Source organism: Vicia villosa, linkage group LG3 (genome assembly GCF_029867415.1).
Source record: "Vicia villosa cultivar HV-30 ecotype Madison, WI linkage group LG3, Vvil1.0, whole genome shotgun sequence".
In the NCBI taxonomy this organism is placed as follows: Eukaryota; Viridiplantae; Streptophyta; class Magnoliopsida; order Fabales; family Fabaceae; genus Vicia; species Vicia villosa.
This window is the reverse complement of record NC_081182.1, coordinates 164,004,179-164,025,972: the sequence shown is the minus strand read 5'-3', so window position 1 is coordinate 164,025,972 and position 21,794 is coordinate 164,004,179. Positions and strand designations below refer to the sequence as shown.

General features: G+C 35.7%; 1 pseudogene; it reads left to right on the top strand.

The window, feature by feature from the left end:
* The first annotated feature begins 2,367 nt into the window (after positions 1–2,367).
* On the top strand, positions 2,368–4,193 carry LOC131659298 (uncharacterized; annotated as a pseudogene).
* The last annotated feature ends 17,601 nt before the right edge of the window (positions 4,194–21,794 follow it).

Here is a 21,794-nt window from a genome sequence, read left to right as displayed (position 1 = left end):
TTTGAGAGCTTTTGATTTGAACAGCGTTTCAACAAGTTGGTTCAGAGTTCGTGATTCGTAACCTTGCTTCTCATCAGAACTTCATATTTATAGGCGTTTGAGAAGATGACCGTTGGGAGCATTTAATGCTTTGCGTATTCCGTACAGCATTGCATTTAATGTTTCACTCTTTTGTCAACTACCTCGAGCCTTGCTTTCGCTGTGTCTACTAACGTTGCCTTTAATTAATAGCTTTCAAAGTTCCTTTTGTCAGTCAGCGTAGCCTGCCAGCTAGTACTTGCTTCTGATCTGATGTTTGTGTAAACAACGTTTGAATATCATCAGAGTCAACAGCTTGGTGCAGAGCATCTTCTTGTCTTCTGACCTTGAAGTGCTTCTGAGCGTGATACCATGAGAACTTCAGTGCTTCTGCTTCTGATCTCAAGTCCTTCTGATGCTTCCATAGACCATGTTCTGATTCTGCTTGACCATCTTCTGATGTCTTGCCAGATCATGTTCTGATGTTGCATGCTGAACCTTCTGAGTCAGTGCTTCTTGCGCTGATTTTGTGCATACTCTTTATATAATTCCTGAAATGGAAATTGCATAGTATTAGAGTACCACATTATCTCATACAAAATTCATATACATTGTTATCATCAAAACTAACAATATTGATCAGAACAAATCTTGTTCTAACAACTATCTCTCTCTTCCCACAAACACAAAAAAATATTTTCTCCTACTTCTCCTTCTTCAGGGTTGCAATTCCGGTTACAGCACAGTAATAAATTTTCCAGCCTATCAGTCGAATTCTGAAACTACTGTTTCGATTTTCCAAATTTTTTCCTACTTTTCAAACAATTCAAACGTTTTGAAAACAAAGTGAGCTAAGCAATTAAGAGCCCATGGAAAACCATGGAGGCAAATGGTGCCTTACACCTTCCCTTTGTATAACTTACCCCCCGAACTCAAATCTTTTTAAAAAGGTCTTTTTCTGTTCTTTTAGCCTTTCTATAAATTGGATAAAATAAAAGTCGGTGGCGACTCTTGCTTACCGCGACATTTCAAATAAAGTCAGTTCACCGTATTACACTAAGGTATCCTTGCATGATGCCTTAAATGACTATTATATCATTCCCTTAGACTACCTGCCCTCTTTATGGTATGGGACAGTCTTATGGCGAATGATTTCTCGATGACCCTTCACATCCAATTGAAAGACTTCCTGCCCTTTCATGGTATGGATAGACCCTTTCGCCCGAAAAGCTAAAAGAACGATCTTTCAAACTTAGGGTAGTTGCTACTAATTGCTTGCTCTAAAAATCAAATTACTTTTCACACCTCTTTTCAAAATCAAATTCAAAAAGACTACGCTTATTTACAAGCTAAATTTCTTCTTCGAAATCTTTTCTTATTCAAAATCTTTTCAAACAATTCAAACAAACAAGTGAGCTAAGCAATTAAGAGCCCATGGGTAACCATGGATGCAAAGGGTGCCTTACACCTTCCCTTTGCATAACTTACCCCCCGAATTCAAAATCTTTCAAAGGTCTTTCCTGTTCTTTTAGCCTTTCCAATTGGATAAAATAAAAGTTGGTGGCGACTCTTGCTTACCGCGACATTTTGAATAAAGTCAGTTCACCGTATTACAACAAGCATCAAGTCTTCGACGTACCGCACCCAAATGATATAAAACTCAAATCCAATAACGAGCACAATTTGACTTCGACCCTTTCGTCCTTAAGATAATTTGGGGCTTCTTGTTTAAATTCGTTCTATTGAGGCCCAGAACCCTAAAATATTCTTGTTCACTCTCGACCCAACTATGTCAAAATTATCAGTCAACACTTATATAGGGCGGCCTATAAGATTTCTTAAGTAATATGGATTAATTGAAAATTTTAATGGAATACAGACTTTTAAATAGGCTTTCAAAGTAGGCGAGACTTTTAAAAAGAAAAAATTAAACATATGATAGTAGGTCAAATTCAAGTCTTCTAAAACTTAGCATGGCCTATTTCCACCCTAGGTCGAATGAAGGGTTATCTTAAAAAAAAAATTGGATGAGTTGGACGATTATTGTGGTACACAATATAAATGCACAATGTAATATATCATAATTTAACTTGAAATTTGTTATAGAAACTATGAATAAAAGTTTTTCTTTTCGACAGATCTATGAATAATAGTTTAAAAATAGCATATTTTGATATAAGAAATAATAAAATAATTGAAATTTATGGAGCAGTTAATTTTAGGAAGTGAATCAGAAGAAAATGAAATTAGAAAAGATATGACCTAGTGTATGTATATAATCGTCTTGCATTAACCGTGAAATAGCACTCCATATCTCCATATTTTCTGGTTAAAAATCTTGGTACTATGATGGACTACTACAACATACTGAAAGTGAGTCGAAGCGCTACCGACGTTGATATCAAGAAATCATACAAAAAGCTTGCTATGATATGGCACCCCGACAAAAACCCTCATAACAGAGAGCAAGCCGAGTCCCAATTCAAGCTCATTTCTGAAGCCTACGACGTTTTAACCGATCCAGGCAAGCGTAGGATCTATGACAATAACGGCGAGGCCGCGCTTAAGTCTGGTGTCGTCCCTCAGAAACATTCTACTCATTATCCATATGCATCTTCGTCGACATCACGCCAGAATCGTCAGAACCATGCTGCCTATCATTATAATCCTCGCAGTCTAGTTGATATTTATACTGACATGTTTGATGAGATCTTTGGTGATTGGCAAACTGGTGGGTTACGGAGGACATCCAGTGGTGCGCCGTCTCGTAGACATCAGATGAAGAAAGCTCCTCCTGTCGAGCATGTGTTGCTTTGCAGTCTGGAAGATCTGTATCAAGGAGCTGATAAGAAGATCAAGATAACACGAACTATAACCGATCATTATTGGTAAATCAATTTTAAACCCTAACTTTATTATTATTATTATGAGTTGTTTGATTTTGTTCTAATTGATTAGTTAATACTGTAGGTCTAAATGCTTTGTTGATTGAGTTTGAAACTACTTTGAATGAATATGAACTTGAAATTGAGTTTACTTACTAATTATAGTGGTGAGGTGATATCGGAGCAACTCATTATAATGAGAGTACAAACCCTAAATTTATGAAATTGGAATTGGATTCCCATCTAATTTTGTTTATGAAATTGAAGTGACAACTATGTTAAGAGTCCCACATCGGATAATATATGGTAAGAACATGTCACAATGTTTAGTTTTAAGCTTTATTTGTCTTCAAAATTTCTGTTTGCTTACAATGTTTGAAGTATGCAAATTGTTGCAGGAATAGTCATACTGAGGAGGAGATAGTGACTATTAATATAATACCTGGCTGGAAGAAGGGGACAAAGGTTGTCTTCACTGAAAAGAGTGACCAAATGCCTGGCATCATCTCAGCAGATATCATTTTTGTAATTGACGAGAAACCACATGCTCGTTATATAAGAAATGACAATGATCTGATAATTAACCACAAGATGACTTTAGCCGACGCCCCTACAAATAAAATATTAGAAATCCCTACTTTGGATGGAAGGCGACTCATGTTTCAGCTGTCAGGTATAGTCACATCTAACTATGTGCTCGTAGTACCTAATGAAGGAATGCCGTTATGCAAAAAACCTGGAAGGAAGGGAAATTTAAAAATTAGATTATTGACATAGGGTTTCCCTGTCTAACTCCAGGCCAGAATACCAGGATGCCATACTTGATTTTTTGCAGGGTATGAACCTATGGTATAGGAAGCACCAATCTTGGTGAAACAGATAGGTAGATAAGTTTCGATGGCTTTTCATTATTTTACATTACCTTGTTTTTCCTTTTAGTTAAACTTAACTTAAATTTCTGGAATGAATTATGTTTTACACTATTTTACTGGATAGACTGTATAATTATTTATTTATCACGGGTTATTGGATTGATATGCTGTTTTTTTTGTTTCTTTAAAATTAAATGCAATTTACAATTCCTTTGCTTTCATTATAGTCTATTTTGTTTCTCTGTTGAATTTTCTACCATGGACAAAATTGAATTGAAAGGTTTTTTCATACAATTTCTAAAAATTTATTTTTCATGTTTTAAAGTTTCTAGAAGGATTTTTTTTTTTACATAAATTGATAAATTGTAACTCTTTTTTGCAGATATCTATATTGAATCTTGTAGAAGAAAAAAATTAGACCAAACAATTTTTGACTAGTTAAATAGCTCATGTATAACAATAAAACAATGAACTTTCAAAAACAGTGCTCCAAAGAGCTTCCATAAAATTCGATCTGCAATTATGATATTATGTATAGAATTAAAAATGATAAATTTTGCTAAAGTGTGATTGTCTTTTATTAATAGCACATTGTCCTCTCAATTTCATCTAAGGCAACAACAATATTTAGTTAAGAAATTAAAAGAACATGAACTTTCTTTTTCCTAATTCCAGCAAAGACGAAATTTCAATCTAAAAGGTAAGATGCAAACTCAACCACCATATTTTGCATAGTATGGAGCCATGACACATTTGCAGTTTTTTGAAGGTAGCAAAGTAACTGTATAGTGAAAGAGACATTACCAGTATACTTTTAAAGAGATATAACAGGGGAGAGAAAGAAGAGATAAAAAAGAAGTAAGCATAGAATATTCATCCAATCAAAATTCTAAAAAGATTTATCAAAACTTGATACGTGGGTCAATAGGTTGTTATATTCATTCAATCACTACCATAACTGTTAGGATAATGGAAAGAGAAAAAATGGGGGAAAAAGTGAAGTTGGGAGAGACCAGGAAGAAATATTGTGTGAAAATGTCTACATATTCTCATTTTTAGTCTTATTAAATCTAAACCATTAATTTGATCTAAGGGTATAATTTTTGGGTCTCACCACCGATGAGGGACTTAATTGAGCCCTCACCTTAGAAGTTACCTATATTTTAAGTTATGGATTTTTATTCTCTTATAATTGTTAGCGACGCCTTGCTCTATATGTGATGCAAGTAATTATAGTAAAAGTTTGATATTACGTGGCGTAAAAGTTATGATAGTTGGGCACATTATTATTTATTTATTTTTGGAAAAAAACTAAAGAAAGTATGTTATAACAATATGTGCAACACCCGACCCAACCTGGAGTTGTTCCAATATTCAATGGTTTTAGGTTGGTTTTATCTCACTCACAAAATATATACACAATATTGACAGTAAATATGGACCCAGCATGAGATAATAATCAGGAGGTTTGATTCTAGTTTAGATATTAGACCAACATTCACTACGACGAGGTCTAAAAGAAGTGATCAGTATAAAGAATTTATTTGGAAGTTAAAACATGATGATGACATTAGAATAAGGAAATGGGATGATTTTTAAAGTTTGTAGGTATTACACGGCAAAAAATGTTTGAATGTTTAATTTGTTATGCGATGTACATAACCATGGATTAAATTGCAAGTTAGTCGGTTATCCTATTGTCAGTTTTTTAGATTGTGATGAGAAGAAAATTGTTGTTGAGATGACAATGAACATGGTCCAGCCCAAAAACAAAGTCATAACTTTAAAATGAAAAAGATTTGATAATGTATCAAATACTAAGCAAGTTTATAATATTTTACACAAATAAATAGTTGTTAAAACTGTTGGACGAGTATCATCAAGATCAATTGGACGACTTCATGGTAGTGATATATGTGCTTGCAGGTGTAGTCAAAAAGTGATCCTACCCGGAAAAACTCATGAATAGTAAAAATTTAAGTCAACCAATAACTGGTTAGTTTTTATGATGAGAACACTAAAAGTCAAGCAACGGTCAAAGATATCTAAATTGAAAAAAGATGCACAAGATGGTTGATCAAGTTATACACTTGAATCAAACATTTGTTTAAAGTCAACACTACAGTTCAACGACTCTTAAGTGAAGATTTAAGACTTATGATCATTTGTGCTTTAAACTTTTAAGAAGATGCAACGTTTTCATTTCTCTCATCACCTCTCTAAATCTTTTATATTTTCTCACATATTTTAGTCATAATGCTTTGTAACACCCCGTTTTTTTTAAAACAAGAGCAAATATATATATTTTTAAAACAACGGTGTATGCTAAATTAAATGGGAAGCCGACTCTAATATTCGAAGGAACTATAGCATATAATTTTAAAAGCAAGACAAACGTTTTTAAAACTGAATAGTACTATATGCATCGGTGTCATACCCCAATTTTTGACCCTAAGATCATACATCACTTGCATTCAATCATTAATCAAGAGCACCATTGTGAAGCTCTATCCTTGATATTGTGATCATCTCTGAGGGGAATCATCAAGCACTTTTAGCTTTTTATTTGTTTATACTAACCAAAATCCAAAAATATGCATTTTGTCTCTTTTGTTTATATTTTACAGGTAAAAGATTGGGCAAAAATCAAAACAGTGCAAGGAAGCAAATTTTTGAAAATTTGAAGAAGGAAATCGATTTACCTAAGAAGGAAATCGATTTCCCTGGGGGAAAATTCAAAAAAAAAAAAATAGGAGGGAAGCTTGACATCATTTTGGCACCTTTTTCTTTGATCATTTTTGTTATTTTACCAATTTTCCACCTCATCAAAATTAATTTCCTTCATTTTACCATTTAAATACCATTTTTACCATTTAAATACCATTTAAACACCAATTAAACATAAGCTAATTAGCAAATGCAAAAAGACCAAATTGCCACTACTCATGCTCCAATTCTATAAATAGAGACCTCTACTCTCTCATTTCTCAAGCTTTGAGAGCCAAAAAACCCCTTGCAATTTCTCTCCTCATCCTTACCAAATTCACCAAAGCTCTTTTTCTTTCATAAAGTTTGTGAGTCACATCTTGAACCTCACAAACTTTGAGTTAAACCACCATCCATTTCACTCTTTTTTCTTCAATTGTTGAGAGATCAAGATTTGTGTTGGTGATTCTTGAAGTGGATCTAAGTTTTTTTCAAGATTTGGTAATTTTCTTCATCTTTATTCATCCATCTTAATTTGATTCTTTTGTGCTTGTGTGTGATGCATCTTTGATGCTATATTGGTCCTATTTGATGGTGATTTGATGGAAAATTCGTGCTCCAATTGATATGTGATCATAAGGTGTTTGTATGTTTGCTTAAGTCAAGTTTTATGCTTCCTAATGCTGATTTTTTGAAAACTGCACTGAGGAAATTGATTTCCTCCATAGGGAAATCAATTTCCATTCCGTTTCTGCGCCAGATTTGAAAACCTGCACTAAGGAAATCGATTTCCTCCTTAGGCAAATCAATTTCCCCTGGGACAGAATGTGTTTTTTGCCTTTTTTATGCTTGTTTTGGCTTCCTTCTTCCTCCACTTCATTAATATCATTGGATCTAGGATGTTGATAGGTTTGAAATGACCTAATCCATAATATTAGATGAATGATATTAATGATAATGTGAGTTGATTATCTTTTTATGCATTTTATTTTTCTTCCTCTACTTCATTAATATCATTGGATCTAGGATGTTGATAGGTTTGAAAGGACCAAATCCATAATATTAGATGAATGATATTAATGATAGTGTGAGTTGATTTTACTTTATGCATTTTATCTTCTTCTTCTCCTTTTTTTTCTTTTGATCGATGAAAGTCTTAATACTTTGAGAATTCTTATGGATTCTTAGTAAAGACTAGATCATTACCTATTTTCTTTTCGTGCGGTATTGCTTTCGGAGAGTGATCTACATATCGCTTCTCTCGCATGCATTAGCACATAAAGTTTTGACCGGCCTCATTGTAGGGTGATTTCTACATAAATCACTTGGCGATCTGCTTAACATAGCGCAATATTTCGTGTCCCGAATAAAAAAAGATCAAATATGGAAGAGAAATGTATGCGGTTGATTTAAGACTTATGGAGGTTTATCGTGTAGTCACTATGACTTTATCAAGCTTCTGATAAATTTCCATTGAATTTAAATCCGAGAACATCCTTCACTCGCCATCGATCTTCATTACTAACTTTGATAACATACTTGACAAGATTCAAGTTGGTTATCTTTAACATCTAACAACTAACTTTAATTTTCGCAATTTATTATATTGCTCTTTATATTTCTCGCTTTATCGCTTTATTTTATCATTTTATCATACTTACATTCCGCTATTTTCTCTTTGTCCATTTGGACGTTTATATTCCGCTATTTTCTCTTTGTCCATTTGGACACTATGTTTATGTTTCCGCTGTTTTTCTTTTGTCCACTTGGACCATACTTTACTTTTATGCTAAAACACTAATAATCAACAAAAATCTAAAAAAACACTTAAGGCTCTCTTTCGGACTATTGGTTACTATCCCTAGCATTTTGGAGATTCGGACTTATGGACTTAGGACCTCTGGACCCTTATTCTGTTATTACTCTGCTGTTATTCAGTCTGTCTGGCATTGGATTGTTGTCTGTTTGTGTGTGCAGGTATTTCCTTGAAAGTCCTTGATGGTTAATTCCAAGGCATTGAGATAAGGATTTTACCCGAAAACAGTCGTTACTCTGCCTGATTTTCGTCAGAATTTTAATGTGCTTAATGCAAAGTGGTGCTAAGATAATAAGTTCATCTGGATCCCCAAGTGGTAATGTGTTGGTTTGGTATTAATAAGTCCAAAGGATGGGAAATCTACCTTGACTCACAATGTCAAGTGTTGGCTTCTTATTTTGGTTAGACCGTTCTTTTCCTTAGCTTTTATTTTACGCAATAGGATAGCCTCTTCATCTCCTCCCCTTCTTTAATTTTCAAAAATCTTCTCCCTTTTTCAAAAACCTTCTTATGTTTGCAAACCTTTTCAAAACCTTTTCTTTAAAAAAAATATCTTTTGCCCTTAGTGGCTTTTCTTCAAAAGTTTAGACACTGTTAATCCTCGAAACGAGTGGTTATACCCCACGATTTTGAAATTGATTGATATAATGAGATCTTTTCCGCGTGAGAGAGCTAGTGGCATACTCGTTGATTTAATCCGAGTTGGAGCCCTTCTTTAATTTGCGATGCAAAGAGCTCCTTTGTTCTCATGCTCAAGATCAATGGCTGAGTATTTCTCTCCGACGACGATAAAGTGTTTATTCGTTTTTTTTAAAAATGTTTTCCCTTTAACCGGAACTACATTAGCTCTGACTTCTCCATTGCACCGAGGAGGTATGTAGGCACAAAGCTTAACGCTTTGCCGAGCTTATTTTAAAAATAAAACAAACCGTTATTTAGCACACACGACACAGATTTTCAAAAAGGTTCCTGTGGAGTACCACAGATATGAGGGGTGCTTAAAACCTTCCCCTTGTATAATCAACACCCGAACCCGAGTTCTCTTTCTTGTTTTAAAAACAAACTTTGGGTTTTACGTTCTTTTCCCTTTTCCTTTGGAAACAATAAAGCAAGGTGGCGATTTCAAACGAAATATTGAGTCGAGTCAATTTTATGGCTTCGATCTCAGATTTTCCCCGCTACAGAAAAATGGCGACTTCACTGGGGATCCAGTTTTAAGCGTGTTAAGCCTATTTTTGTTTATCTGTGTGTTTTTATTTGTATATACTCTTGTGTGCTTTGTTTGTTTATCTTCTTTTTTCTCTTTTTGGTGCTCGATGGTTCCTCTGTGATGAGATAAAGTTCTAATCCGGATTTTTGTGAGTAACTTGAGATAGGAGGTGGTAAGGCCAATAGTTGCATGTCAGGAGCAATCCTTAACATGAGCATCATATGGTGGAACCCCAATCAGTGGAGGCCTCATGGAAGGTAGTAGATGTTGTTACGAACCATCGTAAGAATGCTATTACTTTCAATAGTGAGTGTCCGTAGAAGCTGAATGGCCTAGAACCTTTTAACCCATCTAAGCCTTTTTAGGATGTAGTGCAGAAACAAGATCAAGTACCAATTTGAGCTTGTTGTCATGTGATACTACGCTCAGACGAGGTCTTTTTAGGCATATTATTGGCGCCCATGAGCAATTGTGCGTGCCAGTAATATTCGATAGAAGATTGAAAACTCTGGGAACCTTTGTAGAACCCGATCGGCAGGTACAAAATTCCCTAGATCATACCTTTTGGGATGGTTGGACCCATGGCTCCATGCTCGTGACGTCGAACCTTTTAGCTATGATCTTATGTAGGGGTGGCAAACGGGCATGCCCGCCCCGTTTAGGCCCGCCCCGCAAAAGCCCGCGAAAAAACGGGGCGGGGCGGGGCGGGCATATTAGAGAGTGCGGGTCTAAAACCTTGCCCCGCCCCACAAAAAAGTGACGGCGGGGCGGGGAAAGCCCGCGGGCATTGAACCTTTTAGGCCTAAAAATAATAAAATTGAATGAAAAAGCTCATGCCCGCAAAAGCCCGCAAAAAAACGGGGCGGGGCGGGGCGGGCATACTAAAGGGAGCGGGCCTAAAACCTCCCCCCGCCCCGCGAAAAAGTGCGGGTAAAACGAGCTTTCCCCGCGGGCCGGGCCCGTTTTGCCACCCCTAATCTTATGTGACCTTGCATGCTCTTGGTTGTGGTTGATGCATAAACCATGCATTCATGCATCCATGAAAACTCTTTTTCTTTTGATTTTCAAGGAGCTTAGAGGTCTTTCCTTGTAAACATCATAAGTTTCATCAAACTCAATGGATCTTGGGTGTTGATGGAGTGAAAACTCTAATCCACCAAAATGGATGATTGATATTGATGATAACTTAATCAAAGCTTTAGTCCAATGTTTGAGTGTTTACAAGTTAATATCTTAAGTTCCTTGAAACTCAAATAATAAAAAAAAAAATCATCTGCATTGCATGCATCATTCTGCATTTGGCCCTGCTTTCTAAAGAAGTTTTCCAGAGCCTTATTTCCATTCTCCTGGAATCACCAGTACAACACTCGTGTTAAGAAGAAATGGAAAGCATCAAGCAAGAGATTCGTGAACTCCGTGAAGAGGTGATTACACTGAAGGCTGGTATGGAGCATCTGACTGCTCTAGTTGAGGCTCTAATTGCTGCCCAAGTTAATCCTCTTATGATGGAAGAGAGGATGGCAAAGGTCTTTCTTGAAACTCTGAACTCGTTCTTTCCCAAGGGGATAGTAGTCCGTACACCTACTGACTTCCATGGAAAGATGGATATGAAAGCACTTCTAGAAAAGGATGTCTGAAAGGAATGTTTGCTTGAAGAAGGTAACTCAGCTGGTAGTGTGAAGAAGTTTGGTAATGACTTTTCAAAGAAGAGAGCCAGGGAAAGAGTTAACCATCATCAACATCAGCATGTCATCCTTGTGCCCAATTTAATTCATGCGATTCCAAATTATCAACAGAGTACTCGTCAACAAGCTCCTCCACCGAACGAGCAAAATCAACCTCAAAAGGGGAATTTTGATCCCATCCCCATGACTTACACAGAATTGTACCCTGCTCTGATTCGTAAGAATTTGGTTCAGATAAGGTCACCGCCTCCTGTTCCCGAGAAACTCCCTTGGTGGTACAAAGCTGACGCCGCTTGTGCTTTTCATCAGAATGCTCCTGGACATGGCTTAGAGGATTGCTGGCCTCTCAAGATTGAAGTTCAAAGATTAATCCATGCTGGTATTTTGACTTTCTGAGATGTTGGTCGTGCTGTTCAATTCAATCCTTTGCCAAAGCATGAATGAATCACTATTGATGGTAGCCTAAAGTTCGAAAGATGTTTCTTTTATCATATGTCCTGATGGAGAGAGTTTTCTCAGTTTTTAGAATTCTTATTGGTTTTCATTCGTAATATTTCTTGTTTTTCAATGCATTGTTTGCATATAGAAACTTGTTTATTTTTTAATGTTAATGCTAATGCAATGATAATGTTTGTCTTGAAGTAATCCATTCGTTGCACTCATGTTTATTTGTTTTTATGCATTATGATACCAATTACTTTTGCCAAACTCTTGCTTATGCAAAGATTGGAGGGAGGATGATGATCTGATAATGCAAAGTTTATGGTTGTATGCTTTTGAATAAACCCCTGCTGATGATGTACAGGCATTGTTTCAAATTCCCAAACACCAGAGATATAAGGAAGATAATCCCTTGTTAACCCCTTTTGAGCCTTGAAGTGGGAGTTTCTTTTCTAAACGAAAAAACCCTAATTTTTAAACTGGGGCAGGGTAGTGTTCAGTTGATTTGGCCAAGTGTTCAGATTTCAAAAAGGATTGTGCATCCAAGTGTCAATCATGTCATATCCACATCAAAGGTTGGATGAGAAACCACAATGGTTATCCATCGCGCATCAAAAGGCTGGAAAATGTGAAACCACAATGGTTATTCCCCGCGCATCAAAAGGCTGGAAAATGTGAAACCACAATGGTTATCCTCCCGACGCCAAGGAATGAGGCAGTCACAACCCTCCCAACAAGTCAAGACAAAGTCAATGTCACACAATTTGTTCAAATCAAAATAATAATTAAAAAAAAAGAAAAAAAGAGAAAGAAGAAGAAAAAAAGCTCGCTAAGTCAGAAACTTGGAAATAAATGACTTAGGCAAAAGTTAGAGCATCCCGCTGGACGACCAATTCAAAAGAATTAGTCCAGGAAAATGTTAGGGAAAATAAAAAAAAAAGGTGAAAAGAAAGGACTACAAAGCAAAAGTCCTCAACAGTGAACAAATCTGTGTGAATACAAAAACGAAGACAAAAAGAGGTGACTGCTACTCCCTAAGAAAGTTTCATTGGATCCTTAATAGCACAAAATCCTTTTGACAGATGAATACTCATGTTGAATTAACTGAACATAGGACTGGAGAACATCACGAAGTTGGGGGGGCTAAATAAACTTTGAGCCTAAAAATCTTTTTTCTGAAAACCGTGAACCAGACCACGTTACAACCCTCAAAAGTCCTAATTGAAGCAGGGTTTATTTCGAAAGCATACTTAAACAAGAAAGCGTTCCTGACTCCTATCGTTTATGCTGAAAACATGTGGTTGTATCATATGCATACAAAAATCAATGTCTTCTCTTAACTAGTGATTCATTCACAAGGTTTTGCGACATTTTTTTTAAAAAAAAAACTTCAAGTTTTACATAATTGTTGCATTTTCATTATCATTCTCAGAATAAACATTTTTCTGCTTGTAAATATTTGTTTGACATCCAGGAAGTTTACATCTGATCATCAGTAGAAAACTAAAACATTGCCAGGGGCATGTTGTTTTCCCAATATAATGCTTTTGCAAGTTTGATTACCATCATGGGGCAAAGCTCGAAGACTTTGTCGAATAAAATAATGTGCCAAGTTTAGTCAATCTGGAGCAGTTACGTCGAGATTCAATAAATCTCTCCAAGAATCTGTTGATCTGGGGCAGATTATTCCAAATCTTTATGACGCCAAGGATCTTTATGAAACTTTTGAGGCAGATTCCTCATAAACCATGTAGTCTGGGGCAAGTTGTGAATCAAAAGTTACCTTTATCACCTCATTAGCTTGAAGTACAAAGGTCGTTGCCATGATCAATCCAGAGTATGTCACTCTCTACCAAGAAGTTTTGAGACAACAATTGACTGTTGGGTTTTCTTTCTCACCTTGTGTTGAGTTTTGAACTAAAATCCCCCGCATGTTAACTTGTTTGCTTTGATGTTAACTTCTTATTTCCTCTGCAAGTTCAGAATGATGATTTTCTCCAAAGAAATTTCCTCTAATTCCCCATAATAAAGTTTGATGTGCTGTTCAATCTTTTTGATAAGAAGAAGATGATCTATAAATTCCTTGCAGAGATTGATAATCCCCACTGAGTTTGTTCCTCGTGGAAGAATTTTGCTTCGGTGTTCCTCCTCAGCTCATTTGTCAGGAAGGAATTAATCCCCAGTTGAGTTTATTCCTCAAGGGGCAAAGCTTTGTTTGACCGTTTCTATCCAGTTTGTTCTTGGAGTTGAACTTTGGACTCTTACAATACTATTTTGAACCTCTCTAGGCTGGGAAACCTAGATTGAGAAGGCATTTATTTTGCACTTCTTGAGGATTCTGCTTTCCTCAATAATGGAGAATTTGTTTGTGATATCAGATATTGAAAGATTTATTTTCCAGCAGTGATGTTATTGCACTCCCATGGAATTTGTGCTTGAAAGCAAGGGGCAGGTTTTGACTTTGAGCAACTTACGTTATCCCCATCATGTTTTGGTTGACAACAAATGGAAGCCTCTTTATTTGAGAAAGTTTGTATGTCTTCACGCACCAATCTTATCTTCAAAGCAAGTGATAATCTCTCAGGCTTTAAGAACTTCTTGATTCCAGATGGAAGAAGCTATGCAAATGGTAAGTCCCTTCATCAGAAGTGACAGTTTGCATCCAAATGGAAGAAGCTCAGCAAATGGTAAGTCCCTTCAGTAGAAGTGACAGTTTGCATCCAAATGGAAGAAGCTCAGCAAATGGTAAGTTCCTTCATCAGAAGTGACAGTTTGCATCCAGTTCCTTTTCTCAAGCCATGTCCTTGATTAAAGAAGAAGTTGATCCCTATTCTTAGCGGCAACTTATTGTTCTCAGCAGCTTATCATCAACCATTGAGGACGTAATTCAATTTTCTTCTACCTTCAACTATTGAGTTGGTAGTTTATCGTCAACCATTGAGGCGGTAATTCAATCTTTCTCTACCTTCAACCATTGAGTTGGTAGCTTATCGTCAACTATTGAGGCGGTAATTCAATTTGCTTCTACCTTCAACTATTGAGTTGGTAGCTTATCGTCAACTATTGAGGCGGTAATTCAATTTTCTTCTACCTTCAACTATTGAGTTGGTAGTTTATCGTCAACCATTGAGACGGAAATTCAATTTTCTTCTACCTTCAACTATTGAGTTGGTAGTTTATCGTCAACTATTGAGGCGGTAAATCAATTTTCTTCTACCTTCAACTATTGAGTTGGTAGTTTATCGTCAACCATTGAGGCGGTAATTCAATTTCCTTCTACCTTCAACTATTGAGTTGGTAGTCTATCATCAACCATTGAGGCGGTAATTCAATTTTTTCTACCTTCAACTATTGAGTTGGTAGTATATCGTCAACTATTGGGGCGGTGATTCGATTTTCTTCTACCTTCAACTTTTGAGTTGGTAGCTCACCTTCAGTGGAACGTTGGTATATTTTGTTCATCGTCAGTGGTACGTCGATGCATATCTTTTCATATCATCAGTGGAACGATGGTGTGTTTTCTATTAATGGAAGATCGGCATTCTGATTCCCAAGTGAAAGAGGATGCATATTTTCTCATCCCCAGTGAAAGAGGATGCCCCCCTTCTCACCTCCAGCGAAAGGTGATGCTTTAACCTCACTGGTGCGAAATATCTTCCCCAGTGAAGTTTCTTTTCCCAGCGTCTCTCCAACAAAGTCTTGCCTTCCCCAGTGGAGTCCTGCCCACAAGACATTTGTTTTCCCCAGTGGAGTTCCTTTTTCTCCCCGGTGTCGCCGTGTTTCATCCTCATCATATGCATTCATTAAACATTGCATAGCATCTTAGGTTCAAAAATTGTGTTTTATATATTTAAGTCTCTTCGATTCCGTCAAAACGAAGATTTCCAATCATCGTACCTCTGAATCGAAGAAACTTAAATAGGGGCATCTGTCATACCCCAATTTTTGACCCTAAGATCATACATCACTTGCATTCAATCATTAATCAAGAGCACCATTGTCATCCTTGATATTGTGATCGTCTCTAAGGGGAATCATCAAGCACTTTTAGCTTTTTATTTGTTAATACTAACCAAAATCCAAAAATATGCATTTTGTCTCTTTTGTTTATATTTTACAGGTAAAAGATCGGGCAAAAATCAAAAACAGTGCAAGGAAGCAAATTTTTGAAAATTTGAAGAAGGAAATCGATTTACCTAAGAAGGAAATCGATTTCCCTGGGGCGAAAATTAAAAAAAAAATAGGAGGGAAGCTTGACATCATTTTGGCACCTTTTTCTTTGATCATTTTTGTTATTTTACCAATTTTCCACCTCATCAAAATTAATTCCCTTCATTTTACCATTTAAGTACCATTTTTACCATTTAAATACCATTTAAACACCAATTAAACATAAGCTAATTACCAAATGCAAAAAGACCAAATTTCCACTACTCTTGCTCCAATTCTATAAATAGAGACCTCTACTCTCTCATTTCTCAAGCTTTGAGAGCCAAAAAAACCCCTTGCAATTTCTCTCCTCATCCTTACCAAATTCACCAAAGCTCTTTTTCTTTCATAAAGTTTATGAGTCACATCTTGAACCTCACAAACTTTGAGCTAAACCACCATCCATTTCACTCTTTTTTCTTCAATTGTTGAGAGATCAAGATTTGTGTTGGTGATTCTTGAAGTAGATCTAAGTTTTTTTCAAGATTTGGTAATTTTCTTCATCTTTATTCATCCATCATAATGTGATTCTTTTGTGCTTTTGTGTGATGCATCTTTGATGCTATATTGGTCCTATTTGATGGTGATTTGATGGAAAATTCGTGCTCCAATTGATATGTGATCATAAGGTGTTTGTATGTTTGCTTAAGTCAAGTTTTATGCTTCCTAATGCTGATTTTTTGAAAACTGCACTGAGGAAATCGATTTCCTCCTTAGGGAAATCGATTTCCATTCCGTTTCTGCGCCAGATTTGAAAACCTGCACTAAGGAAATCGATTTCCTCCTTAGGAAAATCGATTTCCCCTGGGACAGAATGTGTTTTTTGCCTTTTTTATGCTTGTTTTGGCTTCCTTCTTCCTCCACTTCATTAATATCATTGGATCTAGGATGTTGATAGGTTTGAAATGACCTAATCCATAATATTAGATGAATGATATTAATGATAATGTGAGTTGATTATCTTTTTATGCATTTTATTTTTCTTCCTCTACTTCATTAATATCATTGGATCTAGGATGTTGATAGGTTTGAAAGGACCAAATCCATAATATTAGATGAATGATATTAATGATAGTGTGAGTTGATTTTACTTTATGCATTTTATCTTCTTCTTCTCCTTTTTTTCTTTTGATCGATGAAAGTCTTAATACTTTGAGAATTCTTATGGATTCTTAGTAAAGACTAGATCGTTACCTATTTTCTTTTCGTGCGGTATTGCTTTCGGAGAGTGATCTACATATCGCTTCTCTCGCATGCATTAGCACATAAAATTTTGACCGGCCTCGTTGTAGGGTGATTTCTACATAAATCACTTGGCGATCTGCTTAACATAGCGCAATATTTCGTGTCCCGAATAAAAAAAGATCAAATATGGAAGAGAATTGTATGCGGTTGATTTAAGACTTATGGAGGTTTATCATGTAGTCGCTATGATTTTATCAAGTTTCTGATAAATTTCCATTGAATTTAAATCCGAGAACATCCTTCACTCGCCATCGATCTTCATTACTAACTTTGATAACATACTTGACAAGTTTCAAGTTGGTTATCTTTAACATCTAACAACTAACTTTAATTTCCGCAATTTATTATATTGCTCTTTATATTTCTAGCTTTATCGCTTTATTTTATCATTTCATCATACTTACATTCCGCTATTTTCTCTTTGTCCATTTGGACGTTTATATTCCGCTATTTTCTCTTTGTCCATTTGAACACTATATTTATGTTTCCGCTGTTTTTCTTTTGTCCACTTGGACCATACTTTACTTTTATGCTAAAACACTAATAATCAACAAAAATCTAAAAAAACACTTAAGGCTCTCTTTCGAACTATTGGTTACTATCCCTAGCATTTTGGAGATTCGTACTTATGGACTTAGGACCTCTGGACCCTTATTCTGTTATTACTCTGCTGTTATTCTGTCTGTCTGGCATTGGATTGTTGTCTGTTTGTGTGTGCAAGTATTTCCTTGAAAGTCCTTGATGGTTAATTCCAAGGCATTGAGATAAGGATTTTACCCGAAAACAGTCGTTACTCTGCCCGATTTTCGTCAGAATTTTAATGTGCTTAATGCAAAGTGGTGCTAAGATAATAAGTTCATCTGGATCCCCAAGTGGTAATGTGTTGGTTTGGTATTGATAAGTCCAAAGGATGGGAAATCTACCTTGACTCACAATGTCAAGTGTTGGCTTCTTATTTTGGTTAGACCGTTCTTTTCCTTAGCTTTTATTTTACGCAATAGGATAGCCTCTTCATCTCCTCCCCTTCTTTAATTTTCAAAATCTTCTCCCTTTTTCAAAAACCTTCTTATGTTTGCAAACCTTTTCAAAACCTTTTCTTTAAAAAAAATATCTTTTGCCCTTAGTGGCTTTTCTTCAAAAGTTTAGACACTGTTAATCGTCGAAACGAGTGGTTATACCCCACGATTTTGAAATTGATTGATATAATGAGATCTTTTCCGCGTGAGAGAGCTAGTGGCATACTCGTTGATTTTATCCGAGTTGGAGCCCTTCTTTCATTTGCGATGCAAAGAGCTCCTTTGTTCTCATGCTCAAGATCAATGGTTGAGTATTTCTCTCCGACGACGATAAAGTGTTTATTCATTTTTCTTTAAAATGTTTTCCCTTTAAGCGGAACTACATTAGCTCTGACTTCTCCATTGCACCGATGAGGTATGTAGGCACAAAGCTTAACGCTTTGCCGAGCTTATTTTAAAAATAAAACAAACCGTTTTGTAGCACACACGACACAGATTTTCAAAAAGGTTCCTGTGGAGTACCACATATATGAGGGGTGCTTAAAACCTTCCCCTTGTATAATCAACACCCGAACCTGAGTTCTCTTTCTTGTTTTAAAAACAAACTTTGGGTTTTACGTTCTTTTCCCTTTTCCTTTGGAAACAATAAAGCGCGGTGGCGATTTCAAACGAAATATTGAGTCGAGTCAATTTTATGGCTTCGATCTCAGATTTTCCCCGCTACAATCGGTAGTGCTCCTCAAGGAAGCAAAGTGTATGTACCTGAATATTACAAATCCCCAAAATAAAGCACCTAGTTCATGACATCTAAACATAAGTGCGTCATGGACTTAGGGCATACTACGGCCTAAAATAATATGAGCTGCTCACTAGAAGTGTAATAATATCAAGTACAATCATCCAAAAGGGTACCAAAAATAACTACGGCTAAACATCATCTACGTCAGAGTAGTCAAGTCATGGTGAGCCTATACAATAACGCTGGGACTAGAGGGGACAAACACAAGGGTGCTTGCCACAAACCAGGCAAGAGCTATCGGAAGGGGCCCGAACCCGGGATGTCGCCTCGTACACCTCTGTACTAGTATCATCGCCTGACTCAGTGGTGACCAAATCAATCCACATGGTCGGGGTGACCGGGGGAGCTGGAATCTCATTTCAATTGTCCTCTCCTAAAGAAACTCTAGAAGGAGATACCATGTGAGGTACCTCTGGACCTCCTTAAGGTCCTAGTCCTGCAGCAGCTGCTGCCCTATGCACCGCCTCCTATAATGTCTCCACCGTTACCGAAGGTCCACCTACCTCAAATCCTCCCTGAGTGGTGGTTCCCAAACCACCGATTGCTGCAGTACTCCCTACCGAACTCGTCTGCGTCCCAGACTGAGGGTCTACTGGGGTATACCATGGAGCACCCAAGATATGAATAGGAACAGGAAAAGCAGGTATCTTCCAGACTGTACTCTGATGTATTTGAAGAGCGTCAAGATAAGTAGTGATAACGACCTACCCATGATAGTATGTTGTGCCTGCAACTGGGTCTAAACTCCAAGCACTAAGCCAGTCCCTATCAGTAAAATCCCACATCGTCCATGTCTCCATCTCCAGTGGTGGCATCAGGTACTGTGCCATGGTCTGGGTGGGCGTTAACCCGTAACATATAGGAAGTAGAGGGTCACAATCTAAAAATAGCATATGCGAAAGAATACACACATGCAAGTAATACATGATATACAATAGTCATAATATTTATTTCAACAAATAAAGTAATGCACAAATATTCTAATGCAGACTCTACATGGGTGTGATCCCCCTAACCGGGTTCCTCACATGTATGAATTCTGGAATTTAACCTCTCCGCAGAGAGTCGTGGCCTCTTTCAACTAAAGGTGCAGTATTCTCCACTGACACCGACTCAATAAAATCCTGCAGGATTAGATGGGCTCAATCCACTAGAGTCCTCACTCGGTGCAGTCCACTCGACATACACGCAACTGTGATATGCATGAGTATACACTTTCTCTACATATACTAATGCAACAACTTACATAATCTTCACATATGTAATCATAACCACAAGTCAATTCATATATTCAACGGATCATATGAAAGTATGTTCACAAATTTAGCATCATTGCATAAACACATATTCATAATTGGGCACACAACATTTAAACATTCTCAGTTGGATACACAATTATCACAAAACCCCAATTGGGCACACCATCATTCATACCAACACATATGCATTCAATCACATATAATATCATTTGAAAGTGCCCTTACCGTAGCGAGCTTTTCGATTATCTCTACTTTCCACCGACTGAGTATTATCAAACCCTAAACCAAGTAACGTTTTACCATTAAATATAGTATTTTTCCTTTCATCCAAAAATTGGCGATTCTAGTTCCTTTCTTATATTTATAACAAGTTTGTTTGTACTTATTCACCTATATCCTAAATCATGTATAGATATGACTAAGATTATCACTTAACCTATTTAATAATTTACAAAGTAATAGGAAAATATATAGGCTCACCTTTATACATTTAAAGAAACACACATTGAAATTTAGAATGTCTCTTTCAAAAGAACATTTTCAATCTATTTTATAGTCACTGTTTTAAATTCATTTATCATTCTGATCAATTCATTTTGTCAAGTACATTGATTAAAACTATTGAAAATAAATTATTATACTAAAACTTATAATTTATCAAAATAATATTGATAGTAGTTTCCATTCGTAAAAAAAAAAAAACTACCGTGAGATCATTTCCAAAGTCATCAAACTTCATACATTTTAAAATCAAATTAGATTTGTCTCCTTGTAAGAATAACTTATAAATTCTAAGTTAGAATAGTATTCCCTATTTTTATTAAATTTAGAATAAATCATTATATTGATTTTATTTCTAAAATAGTCATAACCATCTATATTTAAAAGAATCCATACCAACTTAAATATTTATTTAAAATGAATGAGGACTTAAATCTTAAGACATAAATTAGAGAATTGTTATACACACCAACCTAATACTCTTTCTTTTTGTATAAACAAAATCGATTAGTCATTATATGAGACCTCTAATTAAATGTGAAAATGTAAGTTAACCTTAAAATCATTAAACATAATCATTTCTCAAAAATAATATACCAAATGAAAATTAACTTTTATTTAGAATAAAATAAAACTATATATTATTTTATTTGACAAAATTTAAAGTGTAGTTATTAAACAAATTCACGTCAGGTTGTTTGACTTTTTAAAATAAGATCTTCTCCTTAAATTTTTTTGTATAAATTTCAATTTATAATAATTTTGTAAAGCTAATTAGAATAAGTTAATAATATAATCTGTCTTTAAATAATCTAAAGCATTTTAAATTAGAAATTCAATTCCAAATCAAACATTTTCTTTAATTTTAAATCAATTTCAAAGGTAGTTCAAAATTATAATTACAGGTTTGTTATATTTGTATATAAGTGACATAAAATTGAACTATAATAATGGATAAATTTATCATAAAAACTCAGCCAATTTTTCAATCCAATCTGGCTTTTCAAGAATTCAGTTTTACTTTCTTTCAAAATGCTCACAGATGAATTTTCTTTTCCGGTTTAAATATTACAGTCTCTAAATTAATTTTTTTTAACAAATAAATTTTAGACTATATCTAACTACACTAATG